This window comes from Anabrus simplex, chromosome 1 (assembly GCF_040414725.1).
Source record: "Anabrus simplex isolate iqAnaSimp1 chromosome 1, ASM4041472v1, whole genome shotgun sequence".
Lineage (NCBI taxonomy): Eukaryota > Metazoa > Arthropoda > Insecta > Orthoptera > Tettigoniidae > Anabrus > Anabrus simplex.
Genome location: NC_090265.1, coordinates 63533049 through 63547495, shown reverse-complemented (window position 1 = coordinate 63547495; position 14447 = coordinate 63533049).

Here is a 14447-nt window from a genome sequence, read left to right as displayed (position 1 = left end):
TACCTGGCCCTAAAACCTACACAAGGACAGGTGGATTCTAAATATCAAGTTTGGTAGAAATATATTCAGTAGTTTTCAAGTTATAAAAACTCATACAATCAAACCGACAAACAGACACCAAAGTTAAGAAATATGCAGATGGTCATTATTACAACTGAAACGGATAACTGTACGGAAATTCCGCCAAAATAGCCAATGTATAGACAGACGGTCATTGCGATTATATTTATATAGATGACAGACAAGCATGGGCACGTTTGAAAGTGCAAACCTTTATTTCGAGATTTACTGCTCCTAAACGGTACATCATACCAACAAACGGTTTGCACCCTCAGACGTCCCTTTTATCGCTCTACATGTCTGGTGTCAAAACATTTTCTCGTACCTCACATATTTATGGGTTCGATTGAGTTACGATATTTGAATGGGATGAAATTTGGGTACATTTTCATCATTTTACATTATTTTTCACATACTTATGTGGAGGCTAGAATCATGAAATTGGGTTCGCATATAGCCATTGGTCGTGTCAATGTGCGTGCCAAATTCGATGACTCTACCTTTCCTATAAGTGTGTCAAACTAAGTAATACACGTGAAAAAAGCACAAAATTTACGAACCATCGAATTATCCAGCCAAATCTACCCTATAAGGGAGAGATAGAGAGAGAGAGACGACAAAATATCACAGCACCAAAGTTGTGGATCACTCGAAATTGAACGGAGATCGTGCCGTCCGTTTTGTGATAGGACTTACCGTTTAGCCGCGAAATACTTCGAAACGAAGGTCTGCACCGTCATTAAATTGCCTATATTTCGATATTATTCGGCATAAAAAAGTGAAATATTTAAAGATCTTGGAAGTTTTCCATAGGTTACCGGCTAAAACGTATAAATTTGCTTAATTTCAATTTTTCAGCTCGTGTGGCAGATTGTGAGGCAATCTTGATTTTGGGCGAGGGGGGGGGGGGAATTTGGGACTTCCAGGAAACTATAGCTAAAAAATATGCAGGTGGTCATTATTACCACTTAAACGGAAAGCTGTACGAAAATTTCGCCAAAATAGTCAATGCACAGACACATGGGGGTTACGATATGATTTATCTAGATAGATAAGGAATCTGCTCCACGTATAACACCTTTTGGGCTATGTCCGCTAGACTTAGCCTGAAAACCGACCTTTCATGTTATCTCCCTTATTACCGGGCGAGTTGGCCGTGCGCGTAGAGGCGCGCGGCTGTGAGCTTGTATCCGGGAGATAGTAGGTTCGAATCCCACTATCGGCAGCCCTGAAGATGGTTTTCCGTGGTTTCCCATTTTCACACCAGGCAAATGCTGGGGCTGTACCTTAATTAAGGCCACGGCCGCTTCCTTCCAACTCCTTGGCCTTTCCTATCCCATCGTCGCCATAAGACCTATCTGAGTCGGTGCGACGTAAAGCCCCTAGCAAAAAAAAACCTCCCTTATTAATCCTCCCGTTGAAAAATGCACATGAGAAAAAGAAATTAGAATTGGATTTCTAAACAGTTTGATCGATTTCCAGTCAGGTTGGTCTTGTACTTTATATATTGTGGGAGAGTAAAAATCACCATTTCGGTCCCCTATAAAACCCCAGTCCATTCCGGGAATTTGAAATGGTATAAACCTTAAAACCTACCCTTGGAGGGGTGGATGCTAAATATAAAGTTTAGTTCAAATATCTCAGTAGTTTTCAAGTTGTAAGAAATACGCTTTACGCGCACCCGCTCTTGCATTAAGTCCGGTGGGACTTGTACCGAAAAACGATCCGTTAATGATATCTCCCTTATTAAATCCTGTTATCGAAATGATGCACATGAGAAAATAGGTTTAGAAATTAATTTCCATTAAGGCAGGTAGATTTCCATTAAGTTTGGTTGTGTAGCCCATATTTTGAGGGAGTGCAAAATCACGGCTTCGGTTTCGTATAAACCCCCAATTAGTTCAGGGATTTAGAAACAATTTTTGCCCTAAAACATACCCAAGGACAGGTGGATTCTAAATATGAAGTTTGGTGGAAATATATCCAGTAGTTTTCAAGTTATAGAAAGACAAACAGACAGACAAACAAACAAACAAACTAACTAACTAACTAACTGACACCAAGGAAACCTACCCTTGGACAGATGGATGCTATATATAAAGTTTGGTTCAAATATCTTCGGTAGTTTTCAAGTTGTAAGAAAAACGCTTTACACGCACCCGCTCTTGCGTTAAGTCCGCTGGGATTTGTACCGAAAAACGGTCCGTTAATGATATCTCCCTTATTAAATCCTGTTATCGAAATGATGCACATGAGAAAAAAAGGTTTAGAAATTAATTTTCCTTAAGTCAGGTAGATTTCCATTAAGTTCGGTTGTGTACACTTTGAGGGAGTGCAAAATCACTGTTTCGATTTCGTAAAAATCCCCACTCAGTTCAGGGATTTAGAAACGATATTTGCGCTAAAACCTACCCAAGGACAGGTGGATTCTAAATATGAAGTTTGGTGGAAATATATTCAGTAGTTTTCAAGTTATAGAAGGACAGACAAACAGACAAACAGACACCAAAGCTAAAAATTATGCAGATGGTCATTATCACACCTGAAACGGATAACTGTACGGAAATTTCGCCAAAATAATCAATGTACAGACACACGGTCGTTACGATTTTATTTATATAGATAGATATAGATTATATAGATTATGAACAATATGCTGCTACCTTCCGTCATTACCGTGTGCAAGGGGCTTTGCTGTGACCGAGACGAAACGCCAATCAAAGGCAGTGGAAACTCGCTTCAAATACCGTGCCATTTGCACCTAATGTATATCGAAGGCAGAAATCTGTGTCAGTGATTGTAGAGTAGGCTGATCCGTGGTCCGACAGCACTGGACTCCGACCGGCCAACCGAGCAGAGGAGGGGTGGCCATGGCTCTATACCTCTGCATTTGGGACACAGAAAGGGGCTGTTCCCCTACCACTGGCTGTCCTGAGAATGGTTTTCCTTTCGCCCGCAGTAAGGCAAATGATGGGACAGTTCCTAGTATATGCCATGGCCACCAAACGTCTCGCCTTCACTACACATCTCCTTGCCTAAGATGATGATGCTTGTTGTTTATAGGGGCCTAATATCTAGCTCATCGGCCCCTAATGGTATGAAATGAGACGAAGTGTAATGACAATTTAAAAGTCCAAAATCATCCACTGATCAGGATTCAATACACAATGACGAAGAATGAATGGATGGATGTGAATTTAGAACAATCAGTGGATCCGACCCGTAATGCCCCACATTCCCAGAAACTAGCGTTAAGCAGTAATATTACTGATCAAGGGACTGCTTCTAAAGCACAATCCTGAATCGATGATGCTTGTAGTATAAAGGGGGTCCAAAAAACAGGTCATCGGCCCCTCATAATGGTACTTATCGCTAGGAGAGTAGAACCATGGTATTTGTCATGTTGCGATACTAATCAAAAGTAGCGTAGACTCACGGTATTCCACACATTATGGTACGACTCACAGGTAATGTAATTCGCACATGTAACACGCACCTATTTCGTTTCTCACATTGCGACACCATTTACAGGCAACGCAAACCTATCGTGTTCCTCACCTAGGTGTACAGGGACTCGTCCTATCCCGTGGTGTTAATTTTTCGTCATTTCTGTCAGGAGACAATGGCTAAACAGAATTCAATGACAATTGGTATTTTACGTCGGAGAATGAACCACTACAATGAAAGCTATACATAATTTTATTCACCCTGAATGACATGGTAGTTTAGAGGAAGGAGCCTGTAATTTAATTTTTAAACATCTATGTTATTGGTCTTATCGAAAAGTACTACATAACAAAAGTTATAAAGAATGCAATTTCTGATCATTTATGTCTTATTCAGTTTTATCGTACCAACTATGATAAGAGTGGCGGTGGTGGTGATTATTTGTTTCAAGAAGAAGTAAAACTAGGTAACCATCCTCTATATATTAGTAATCGGAGAGAAGAAATGGAAAGGAGTCGACACTACGAAAATGAAGGTATCGGCCTAAGAAATACCAGAGCTATGAAGGGCGTGAAAATAAGACTCCCTAGGCCTCCATACGTAATAGAGTCGGGGTCAGAAAAGAACAGGTGGTGACCGGGGTATATTGTATAGGATAGATGAAAGGATTTTTTTTTTGCTAGCGGCTTTACGTCGCACCGACACAGATAGGTCTTATAGCGACGATGGGATAGGAAAGGCCTAGGAGCTGGAAGGAAGCGGCCGTGGCCTTAATTAAGGTACAGCCCCAGCATTTGCCTGGTGTGAAAATGGGAAACCACGGAAAACCATCGTCATGGCTGCCGATAGTGGGATTCGAACCTACTATCTCCCGGATGCAAGCTCATAGCCGCGCGCTAGATGAAAGTGAGAAGCCTGGCACAAGTAAGCGGAAACAATGCCAGGATTCGCCTAATGGCTCCGTGGTCGCCTACCCAAGCTCCCAAGTTCAGAGCCCCCATAGGACCCTTTCTAGTCGCCTCTTACATCAGGCTGGATATGCCGTGGGTGTTATTCTACTGCCCCCACCCACAAGGCAAGATAACTATGACAAGGAAAGTTTGTACAACTGTTACATCACATCAAATGAATGAGTTATCAAAATCACAAAATTCACAAATATTAATTTAGATACTTGGATATTGAATACATACCAGTACATACATCTGTAGAGGACGTGCATGCAAACTGCAAATAAGAGAGGAGAGAGCATAACATATCTCCTGTGTTCTGGTGAGAAATTGTTTCCAAAATACAAAATTTTCAGTGAAACCTTCTTTGGTAGAAACGGATGCTTAACCAAAACTATGACTTCTTTAAAAAATTCATCCACACAATTGGGTGGTGTGAATAAAAATGAGCACGCACTCTTTACTCGCGAATTTAGAGCAGGCACTCGCAATGAGGTGAATAAAAACCGCCTGTCGGAAGCAATCACTCACAGCAGACCTGTGACCTTGAGCACACACTCCAGTCGCTCGAGTAGCAGAGTGGGCGCTCCAGATTTCTGGTGAATAAAGATAAAGCAGGCACTCTTTCCGGTAAGCGTCTGCTCATGTTTCCTTGAGCTAACTCAGTAGGTGACTCCAAATTATAGTGTCAAGTTCAATAGCATGGCAGAGGTAATGCTGGTGATTAATCGGAAAAGAACATTATATAAACTTCGCAGATAATCATCTCAAATTGATTACAGTGTTATAAAGGTTCAGTAAGAAGCATGCTGAACAGCCTCCGTGGCTCAGACGGCAGAGCTCCGGCGTTTCACCTTTGGGTTCCGTGGTTCAAATCTCGACCACTCCATGTGGGATTTGTGCTGGGCAAAGCGGAGGCGGGACAGGTTTTTCTCCTGGTACTCGAGTTTTTCCTGTCATATTTCATTCCAGCAGCACTCTCCAATATCATTATATTTAATTTGTCAGTCATTAATCATTGCCCCAGAGGAGTGCGACAGTCTTTGGCAGCCGGCACAATTCCTACCCTCACCGCTTCATTCATTCCATTTCTGACCCGGTCAGATGACTGGAAAAAGGCTGTGGATTTTCAAGGAGCATACTAAATGATTAGCGGAGCATCTTATGTTGATGACTCTGGGTTTCAGAGTGGAGTTGGTGAAGACATCTCGGAGAACTGTGTCAATAACATTTTCGCAGGTTTTGACATGAACAGAAATGAAAGCAGATTATTAGATAAAATTCCAACAAATGTTGCTTAGATGCAGGAAGCACGGGCTAAGTGGCAAGAACGTTTGAGTTTCACTTATGCTGTCGCAACTGTAGACTGTACTCATGTACAAATTCAGAAGCCACACGTTCATGGGAATGACTACATTTACAGAAAAGGTGTCCCTAGCATTAATGTACAGGCCACTTGCAATGGAAAGGAAGAATTCAACCAGTGTAGATGTATCACGACCTGACTGTCTATGACTCCCGAATTTGGAGAAACTCCGATGTTTGCAGAGTTATGACGCCTCTGTAGGAAGTCGAAGGGAAGACAACTTCTGCAGAACTTGCAACTTGCTTACGTCACGCCGACACAGATAGGTCTTATGGCGTCGATGGGATATGAATGGCGTAGGAGTAGGAAGGGAGCGGACGTGGCCTTAATTAAGGTACAACCCCAGCATTTGCCTAGTGTGAAAATGGGAAACCAATGAAAACCATCTTCAAGGCTGCTGACAGTGGGGAATCGAACCCACTATCTCCCGGATGCAAGCTCACAGCTACGCGCCCTTAACCGCACGGCCAACTCATCTGGTCCTGCAGATCTGGCTCCTTAAAAATTTCATTCAATTGTCAATATATTATTTTCAACATAATTTACGTTTGTTATTTACGTTATAGGCCTACCATTTTCCTCAATGTAATAATGTCGTAATATTCATGCTACCTTTCAGACGGCCGATGGTTGGGATATTCTCCCGCTGCATCAGATTCATCAGCCGCTTCTCCCATTATTTTAACGATATGCATTTGTTTCCCGTACGCCTTAATTCTACTTTATATTTCAGTCTTGTTTTTATGTTTTGTAATTTTTTACCAACAGTTGGACGGAAAATCTTCTTCTCCTTCTACCGCTTTTTCCACCTCTGTGGGGTCCTGGGTCGAATTGTGTCGCACATGTGCATTTGGCCCTGTTTTATGACCGGATGCTCTTCCTGACGCCAACCTTAGATGGAGGGATGTAATCAGTAATCACTATTGCGTGTTTCTGTGATGGTTGGTAGCGTAGTGTGTTGTGCGAATATGAAGAGGAAAGTCTTGGGACAAACACAAACACCCAGTCTCCGGGCCAGAAGAATTAATCAGAGGCAATTGAAATCCCCGACCCAGCCGGGACCCTCTGAACCGAAGACCTCAATGCTGACCATTTAGCCAATCAGACAGTTGTTGGACGGAAATGTTTAAGTTAAATTTAGCGAGTAGTTCACACTGAACTGCATTTATGACACTTGTTTTCTTGTGCTTCTTATCCGGTAACTGTGACCTGAAAACATAATTGTATATTCCTTTAAAATGGAGATCAAAGCGGACTGGAATTCCACACCGTCGTCTGACATGTTAAGCATTGAACTACCCGGAAGTCATCGAAGTGTGATCACAGTCGAAGGTGTTATATAACATGGCACGTGCACGACCTTGATCAGTGACACTGAGTGGCAGACACTCGAGTGTACGCTGTGCTTCCGCTCTATATTTTTATTCACCGCAAATGCGGAGTGGAAGCTTATCAGCAGGGAGACACTCAGGCACTCAGCGAGCACACGCTCACTCGCTTAGACTCATTTTTATTCACACCACCCTATAATATAACACTACACTTCCAGTTCAGTATGTATGTATGTATGTATGTATGTATGTATGTATGTATGTATGTATGTATGTATGTATGTATGTATGTTGGGTATTCAGCCCAAAGGCTGGTTTGATCCTCTACAGCTCCACCAACAGCTGTCATAGATGGCCTAGGTGTCACTGAAGAGGCATACTAGGGAAATGAGGAGTGAGGTAGTTTCCCGTTGCTTTCCTCACCGAGTCAGAAGTTGCTATTACATATCAGTCTGCCATGCCCACTGAAATGAATGCACCAACTCACCCTATGAGCGATATTTTCACACCATTCATAACAGGGACTGGCTGCATAAGGAGCGGTGTTACTAGTATCACTCATAAATCGGTCACTTTCATATTGTCAAAGCCAAGGATGAGACTGAGACAGGTCAATGAAAGTAACAAATTTATTCTAGCCCATACCAGAAGACATAGTGCACTGTAAACACTACATCTTGCCAGCAAAGGCATTCCAGTTCAGTATTTGATCATTATCACACAATTCTACAGAAATGATAACCTCATATAACGGAACAGACCATGAGGACAGTAAACCACATTTTTTTTTTTTTTTTTTTTTTGCTTTACGTCGCACCGACACAGATAGGTCTTATGGTGACAATAGGACACGGAAGGGTTAGGAGTGGGAAGGAAGCGGCCTTGGCCTTAATTAAGGTACAGCCCCAGCATTTGCCTGGTGTGAAAATGGGAAACCACGGAAAACCATTTTCAGGGCTGCCGACAGTGGGGTTCGAACCTACTATCTCCCGAATACTGGATACTGGCCGCACTTAAGCGACTGCAGCTATCGAGCTCGGTACCACATGTTTTAAAGGTTCATTACAGTTTTTCACTTCCCGTTTAGCAGATATGCTTAATACTGTACTTAATCTCCTTATAATAACCTTAATAGTAATAATTGTTACGGATTTTTCCGTGGTAGGTAGAGGTGAAAGAAGGTGCGGGTGTGAATAGGTCTCCAGCTACGAAAGCAAAATTAATTTAAAATTTAACAAGGTTATATTTTCTTTTCAAAAACAAAGAAATAACAAGCATGGCAGGTACAAAGTAGCAAATCAAAAAGGGTAGTTACAATATTTACAGGGATTGGGCTTCGCGCCCTGATTTTACACTGCTTGGGCAATCAGCTCAGTTTTACCCCAAACACGAGTTTTAACAGAGGGGCAGAAAACCCCATTCATACCTAGGAGCCCTTGCTCCAAATTACACAGAAAAGCCTCCACGAGGCATACAACACTCACTTTTCAAAAGAGCCACTCGCTCTCAAAATTTAAGCCTCTCCCAGGCCACACCAAACTCCACCTTCAAGTTGTCCTCACTGGACATAGACACAGGGGTAAAATACCCAACCTACTGAGGTCTATTAAAAAAAGGGCAATTACATGACCTCTAAAATAACAATGTGAGAGGAGGCGATCTTGCACTCCTAATACACTTGTTTTTAAAAACCTAATCTGGCCCTAGGCCACTAATGCAAGGGCTAATCCCATACTACCGAGGTGACTTTAGAAAAGAGCAATTTGTTTTACATTAACGAAGGATAGGTTGAGAAAATAAGTTCACCTCAAGACAATGTGAGTGGGAGCTCGAGAGGGTTAGCACTCTCTATCCCAATATGCAGCTTAAAAGAGAATAGAAGAAAAGATCGTTACATTTTAGGAAAAGGTTACATGGAGGAACGCTTCGCACCCGCCCCGAGAGTTAAACTGCTGAGCTAGCAAAGAAAGAATTTATTAATCGGCCATTACCTTATTGATGACCGCTGCCGAAGAAAGAGGCGCTTCCCGCCTCCTGCTATGTACTTTATACACTGAAAGATGGAACAGAAGTGGCCCGGAGACCCTAAAATCAGCAGTTTATATCCTCTCGCGGAAGGTTCTAGGCGTTAGGGGAATGAAAACACCCTCCCACAAACTTTTTATTGGCTCGGGTACAGAAACATATCCAAGTTGGGGGAAGATACATCGGATTGGTCGGAAATAACTCAAAGAAATTCAGGATTGGTTAAATGCAAACAAGGGGAAAGAGAGGGGTATACAGCCAACTTAAACAATAACTGAAAAAAAATTTAGCAAAGACCAAACATTTGAAATAAAAATTTCTCCAACAAAATAGTTCTTTGACTCCGCACTAGGTTGCACTATTGTTGATCTTCAGTAGTGTCCTCTAGAAGAGAAAGTTCACACTTCTTACTTCAAGCGAAACAAAACCACATCAAAAATGACACAGTTCAAAAACTCAAAATTTTCCACGTGGTGACATCTTCTGAGAAAGTAGAGAATTAATAGCGTAGATAAAGTTCAGACTTCCTCCAGCAGAGGAGTTTCAACTGGCGCACATTTTAAATTAGCGGAGTGGAGGTGTACCGCCCGGTACAGACCTCCCCCCACCCCCAAAAGTTCCTCCCGGGGTGACACATGAAATTGTTTGAAAACAAGGTCCAAGTTTTGATGTAGATATGGAGATTAATTGCCAAAAAAAATTTATAAGATTTTCTTAGTTTGGTTTGATTTGGTTTCAAAATTTTGTTGTTGCAGATGAAGAATAGTTTTTAAGTTTGTAGAAGTAGAATTCTGAGGATAAACTTTTAATACTTAAAAGTGATGAAAAATTTTGCAATGTCCACCAAATATTGCTGTTGAATTCCCGAGTGTAGTCATTGCTTATCGTAACTGTCCATGTAGTTGAGGTTGATGAAGTTGGATGGCCAGACCGGCCGTTGCAGCTTGCGTCCAAAGGAGGCCGCTCGGACCCCTCAAGTACCCTGAGATACCGCTCGCCCGCACTATGAGGGGAGCAGAGGTGTTGAAACACGCCGCGCCCGCGGTGAACATATACAGGCTGCGGGCAAGTAGCAGGTCGTGCGCCGCACATCAGCCTTGGCCGGGAGGAGAGCTCCGGCTCGCCGTGCACATGTCGTCCTCGCTGGGGCCGAGGGGGCCCGTCCTCGAACCCAGCCGCGGCACAGCGCCGCGCGGCTGCGGGGGCACTGAAACATTAAAGCTAGGCGGCAGAATTGTGTTGTACCATCATGTTTCTTTTGAGGGCACAGGCATGTAGAGAGATTGAGGGGCCAGCGGCGTGCAGATATCCATGGCATTTCATCTAAGCCAGCCACTGTGCGTAGTGGAGCAGGAGACGGGAGCGTGGTAATGGCCGTGGCAAGGGCAGGATGGCAGTTTAACAACTCGGGGGAGGTTTCACAGAAATGCTTACATATAAAATAAAATAGAAGGAGCAGAATGCCTTAAGAGTGGAACTCAAAAAAAAAATATAACCTTCATATTCCTATCAAATTATATGAAGCAAGATGACACAAAATTTACACCGATTTCACCTGGGACAGGTGAACCCTAAATATCCTCTCGGTGGCTGGATTGCTTACTAACAATGTAACCGGCGTAAGAAAATCGAGAATGATGCATGGCCCATGAAATCTGGGGGCAAGCTTGCCCGCGGGAACAAAATTCTTGACCATCACCTGGTCACCTACCTTCAAAGTGGTGGGTCTCCGTCCACGATCATACTTTTCCCTAACCTTTTCATGAGATACCTTAAGATTGGCTTTAGCCTTCTTCCAAAGATCTTTAATATTATCCGGATCTATTGTCTCGGGTAGAATGTCACTCAGAGACCAGAGGTTAGAGAGTGGCGAGTTGGGAACAAACTTGAACATCAAAGAAGCTGGAGTGAACTTATGAGATTCATGAACCGCCGAATTCAAGGCAAAAGCTAACCAATGCAGGGACGTGTCCCACCTGGAATGATCTTCATGATGATAGGCAATAAGTGCGGACCTGAGATTACGATTAACCCGTTCAGCCAGAGATGGTTGAGGGTAATAAGCAGAAGTAGTTACATGAGAGATGGATAAGTCAAAACAGAATTTACGAAATAAGTTAGATGTAAAAGCCTTAGCATTATCAGATACAATATATTGGCACGGACCAAAAGAAACAAAAATAGAATTTAGGCAAGTAATGGTAGACTGAGCGGTAGCCAGCTTAGTCGGAAATAACCAAGAAAATCTGGTAAAACCATCTACACATACAAAGATGAACTTGTTGCCATTACCCTTTGACTGGGGGAAGGGTCCTACATAATCAATGTACAGGCGTTCCATGGGGCGCGACGCTTGATGGGAAGACAAAAGGCCTACCTTGGTGGACATGGTCGGTTTACTAAGCAAACAGGATTTACAAGCCTTTACTAGTTCACGGATTTCACCGTCCATACCTTTCCAGATGAACATTTCACGAATCTTTTCACGGGTTTTAAAGATTCCAAGATGCCCTCCTAATGGGGTCTCATGATAATACTTGAAGATCATAGGTACAAGAACCGCTGGAACAACAACTTTCATCATCTTATCATGCCTCGAAGGGCAACATAGAACACCATTCCTCAGAACATAAGGGACAACATGTTCCCCAGAAGAAAGGGTTTCCATTATCGGAGCCAGCGTCGGATCTTCACGTTGGTATTTCTCGATATCCCTAAAGAGCATGGGAGCATCTGTTAGGATGGCATTAACCTTAGATAGTATGGACTCGGAAGGTGATGAACTGTCGACCGGTTCGTGGGTCTCGACGTCGTTAGAAAACATACGGCTGAGTCCATCAGCAACAACATTTTCGGTACCTCTGATATGTCTAACATCAAACTGGAAGGCAGAAATACGGATGGCCCAGCGGGCTATACGACCAGTACGACGCGGCCTACCTAAGACCCAGCTTAAGGCTTGATTATCTGTCTCCAGGTCGAATTTGACATGTTCCAGATAGAGACGGAACTTCTCTAAGGCGAATAAGACTGCCAAACCTTCGAGCTCATAGATGGAATACTTGGCTTCTTGAGCCGACAATGTCCTAGACGCATAGGCGATGGGTCGCCTCCCTAGTTCAGTCTCTTGAAGAAGGACTGCAGCTACCGCTGACGACGATGCGTCGGTTTGGACAATGAATTTCTTCGAGAAATCAGGCATAGCAAGTACAGGGGCATTACAAAGAGCTAATTTAAGGTCTTCAAAAGCGGCTTGTTGAGAAGGTCCCCACTCGAATTTGATGCCTTTCCTACGAAGAAGGTTTAAGGGCGCCGCTCTATTAGCGAAGTTAGGAATAAACTTCCTGAAGAAATTCACCATACCAATGAACCTGGCGATACCTTTAATGTCCTTGGGAGGTTTGAAATCGCGGATGGCCTGTGTTCTAGAATGATCGACTGCTACACCATCAGGTGACACAATATGCCCTAGGAAAGACATAGAGGGCTTAGCAAAGGCAACCTTGGACAACTTAACAGTTAACCCAGCCTTACGAAGGCGATCGAGAACCTCTCGCAGATGATCTAGATGTTCTTCAAAAGTCTCTGAAAATACGACGACATCATCCAAGTAGGGATATAAGTACTCAAATTTGATGTCGGAGAAGACCCTATCTAGTAGCCTAGTGAGTACAGCTGCTCCGGTGGGGAGCCCGAAAGGCACGCGGTTGTATTCGTATAAATTCCAGTCCGTGGCAAACGCTGTAAGATGTTTAGACTCTTCGGCAAGGGGAATTTGATTATAGGCCTGATTCAAGTCCAAGATAGTAAAGAACTTGGCCTTACGAAACCATGAAAAACAAGAATGAAGGTCGGGAAGGGGCACAGATTGTAACACCACCTTCCGATTGAGAGCCCTGTAATCAATGACAGGCCTGAAGCCTCCTTGGGGTTTCGGGACTAAAAAAATAGGCGAAGAATACGCTGACTTAGAGGGCCTAATAATACCGTCCTTAAACATCTGATCGATGATTTCTTTTAGAGCCTTCATTTTAGGTGGAGATAGCCTATAAGGTGGAAAACGGACAGGAATCGAATCCGTGACCTCAATTTTGTATTCAATAAGGTCAGTAACACCAAGAGTATCAGAGAACACCTCGGGAAACGACTGACACAATTTGCGAATACTATCAGCCTGCTCCTCAGGTAGATGTCTAAGGTCTAACAACATCTCATCCTGGGTAGGCGAAATAGAAGAACATGATGCAGAATTACACTTTAATAGAGGGATATTACAATTAGAGGCAAATTTGAAAGTGCAAGACCTACTCTGAAGATCGAGCACAAGACCAGTGTGGGAAATAAAGTCCGCTCCCAATATAATGGGGCAAGACAAGTGCTTGGCCACAAACAATTTAACTTTCCAAGTGAATTTAAAAATACGAATTTTGACATATAAGGAACCGAGAATTTCTAATGGAGAGGAATTAGCCGCAACGTATTGGATCGCCGACAAACAATAGTTAGGAAGCTTGCAAACAGATTTCAATTTTGAATACCAATCAGCCGAAATAATAGAACAAACACTACCTGAATCTAAGAGAGCTGTTATAGGCTCGTTATTTAACTCAATTTTGAGAAAGGGGACCGATGCGGGGGAATCCGCCGCAATCCTAAGACACTCTTTGGGACCTCCAAAAGATGAATTTGAAAATTGCTCGTTCCCTGAATTTACAACCTGTTTACCCGGGGCTGAGTCTCGGGAAGATGGATTAGTCGACTCAGCCGAAGCCACTAGTCACTTTTTGTTATTGGCATAGGTGGAATTTGCACCAGAAGTTGAGCAGGAGGGGGTGCTATTCGAATTGGGACAATTCTTGGCGATATGTGAGAAAGCCCCACATTTAAAACAGCCTTGTGATGACCCGGCTCCATTCCTTGTCCCACTTGACTTGATCAGTGGACACTTGTTGCGCAGATGGTCAGGCGACCCGCAAGCATAACATTTACGGGGATTGACTGGTCGGCGAGGTGGAGGCCGAGTATTACTAAAGGAAGGCGGGGGTTCTTTCGCGACACGCAAAGAATCGGCGTATCTAACTCCTTCCGCTGAGACGGCCAATGCTTCAAGTTCAGAGAAAGTTTGCGGGCACGCCGCGAAACACAAATATGACCTGTAGGGTGGTGAAATCCCTTCCACAATAGCTTGTACAATCTGATCCTCAGGGAAATGAAGAGCAAACACCCTAGTATAAAACTTAATGTCCTGTATGAAATAAGCCAAGTTTT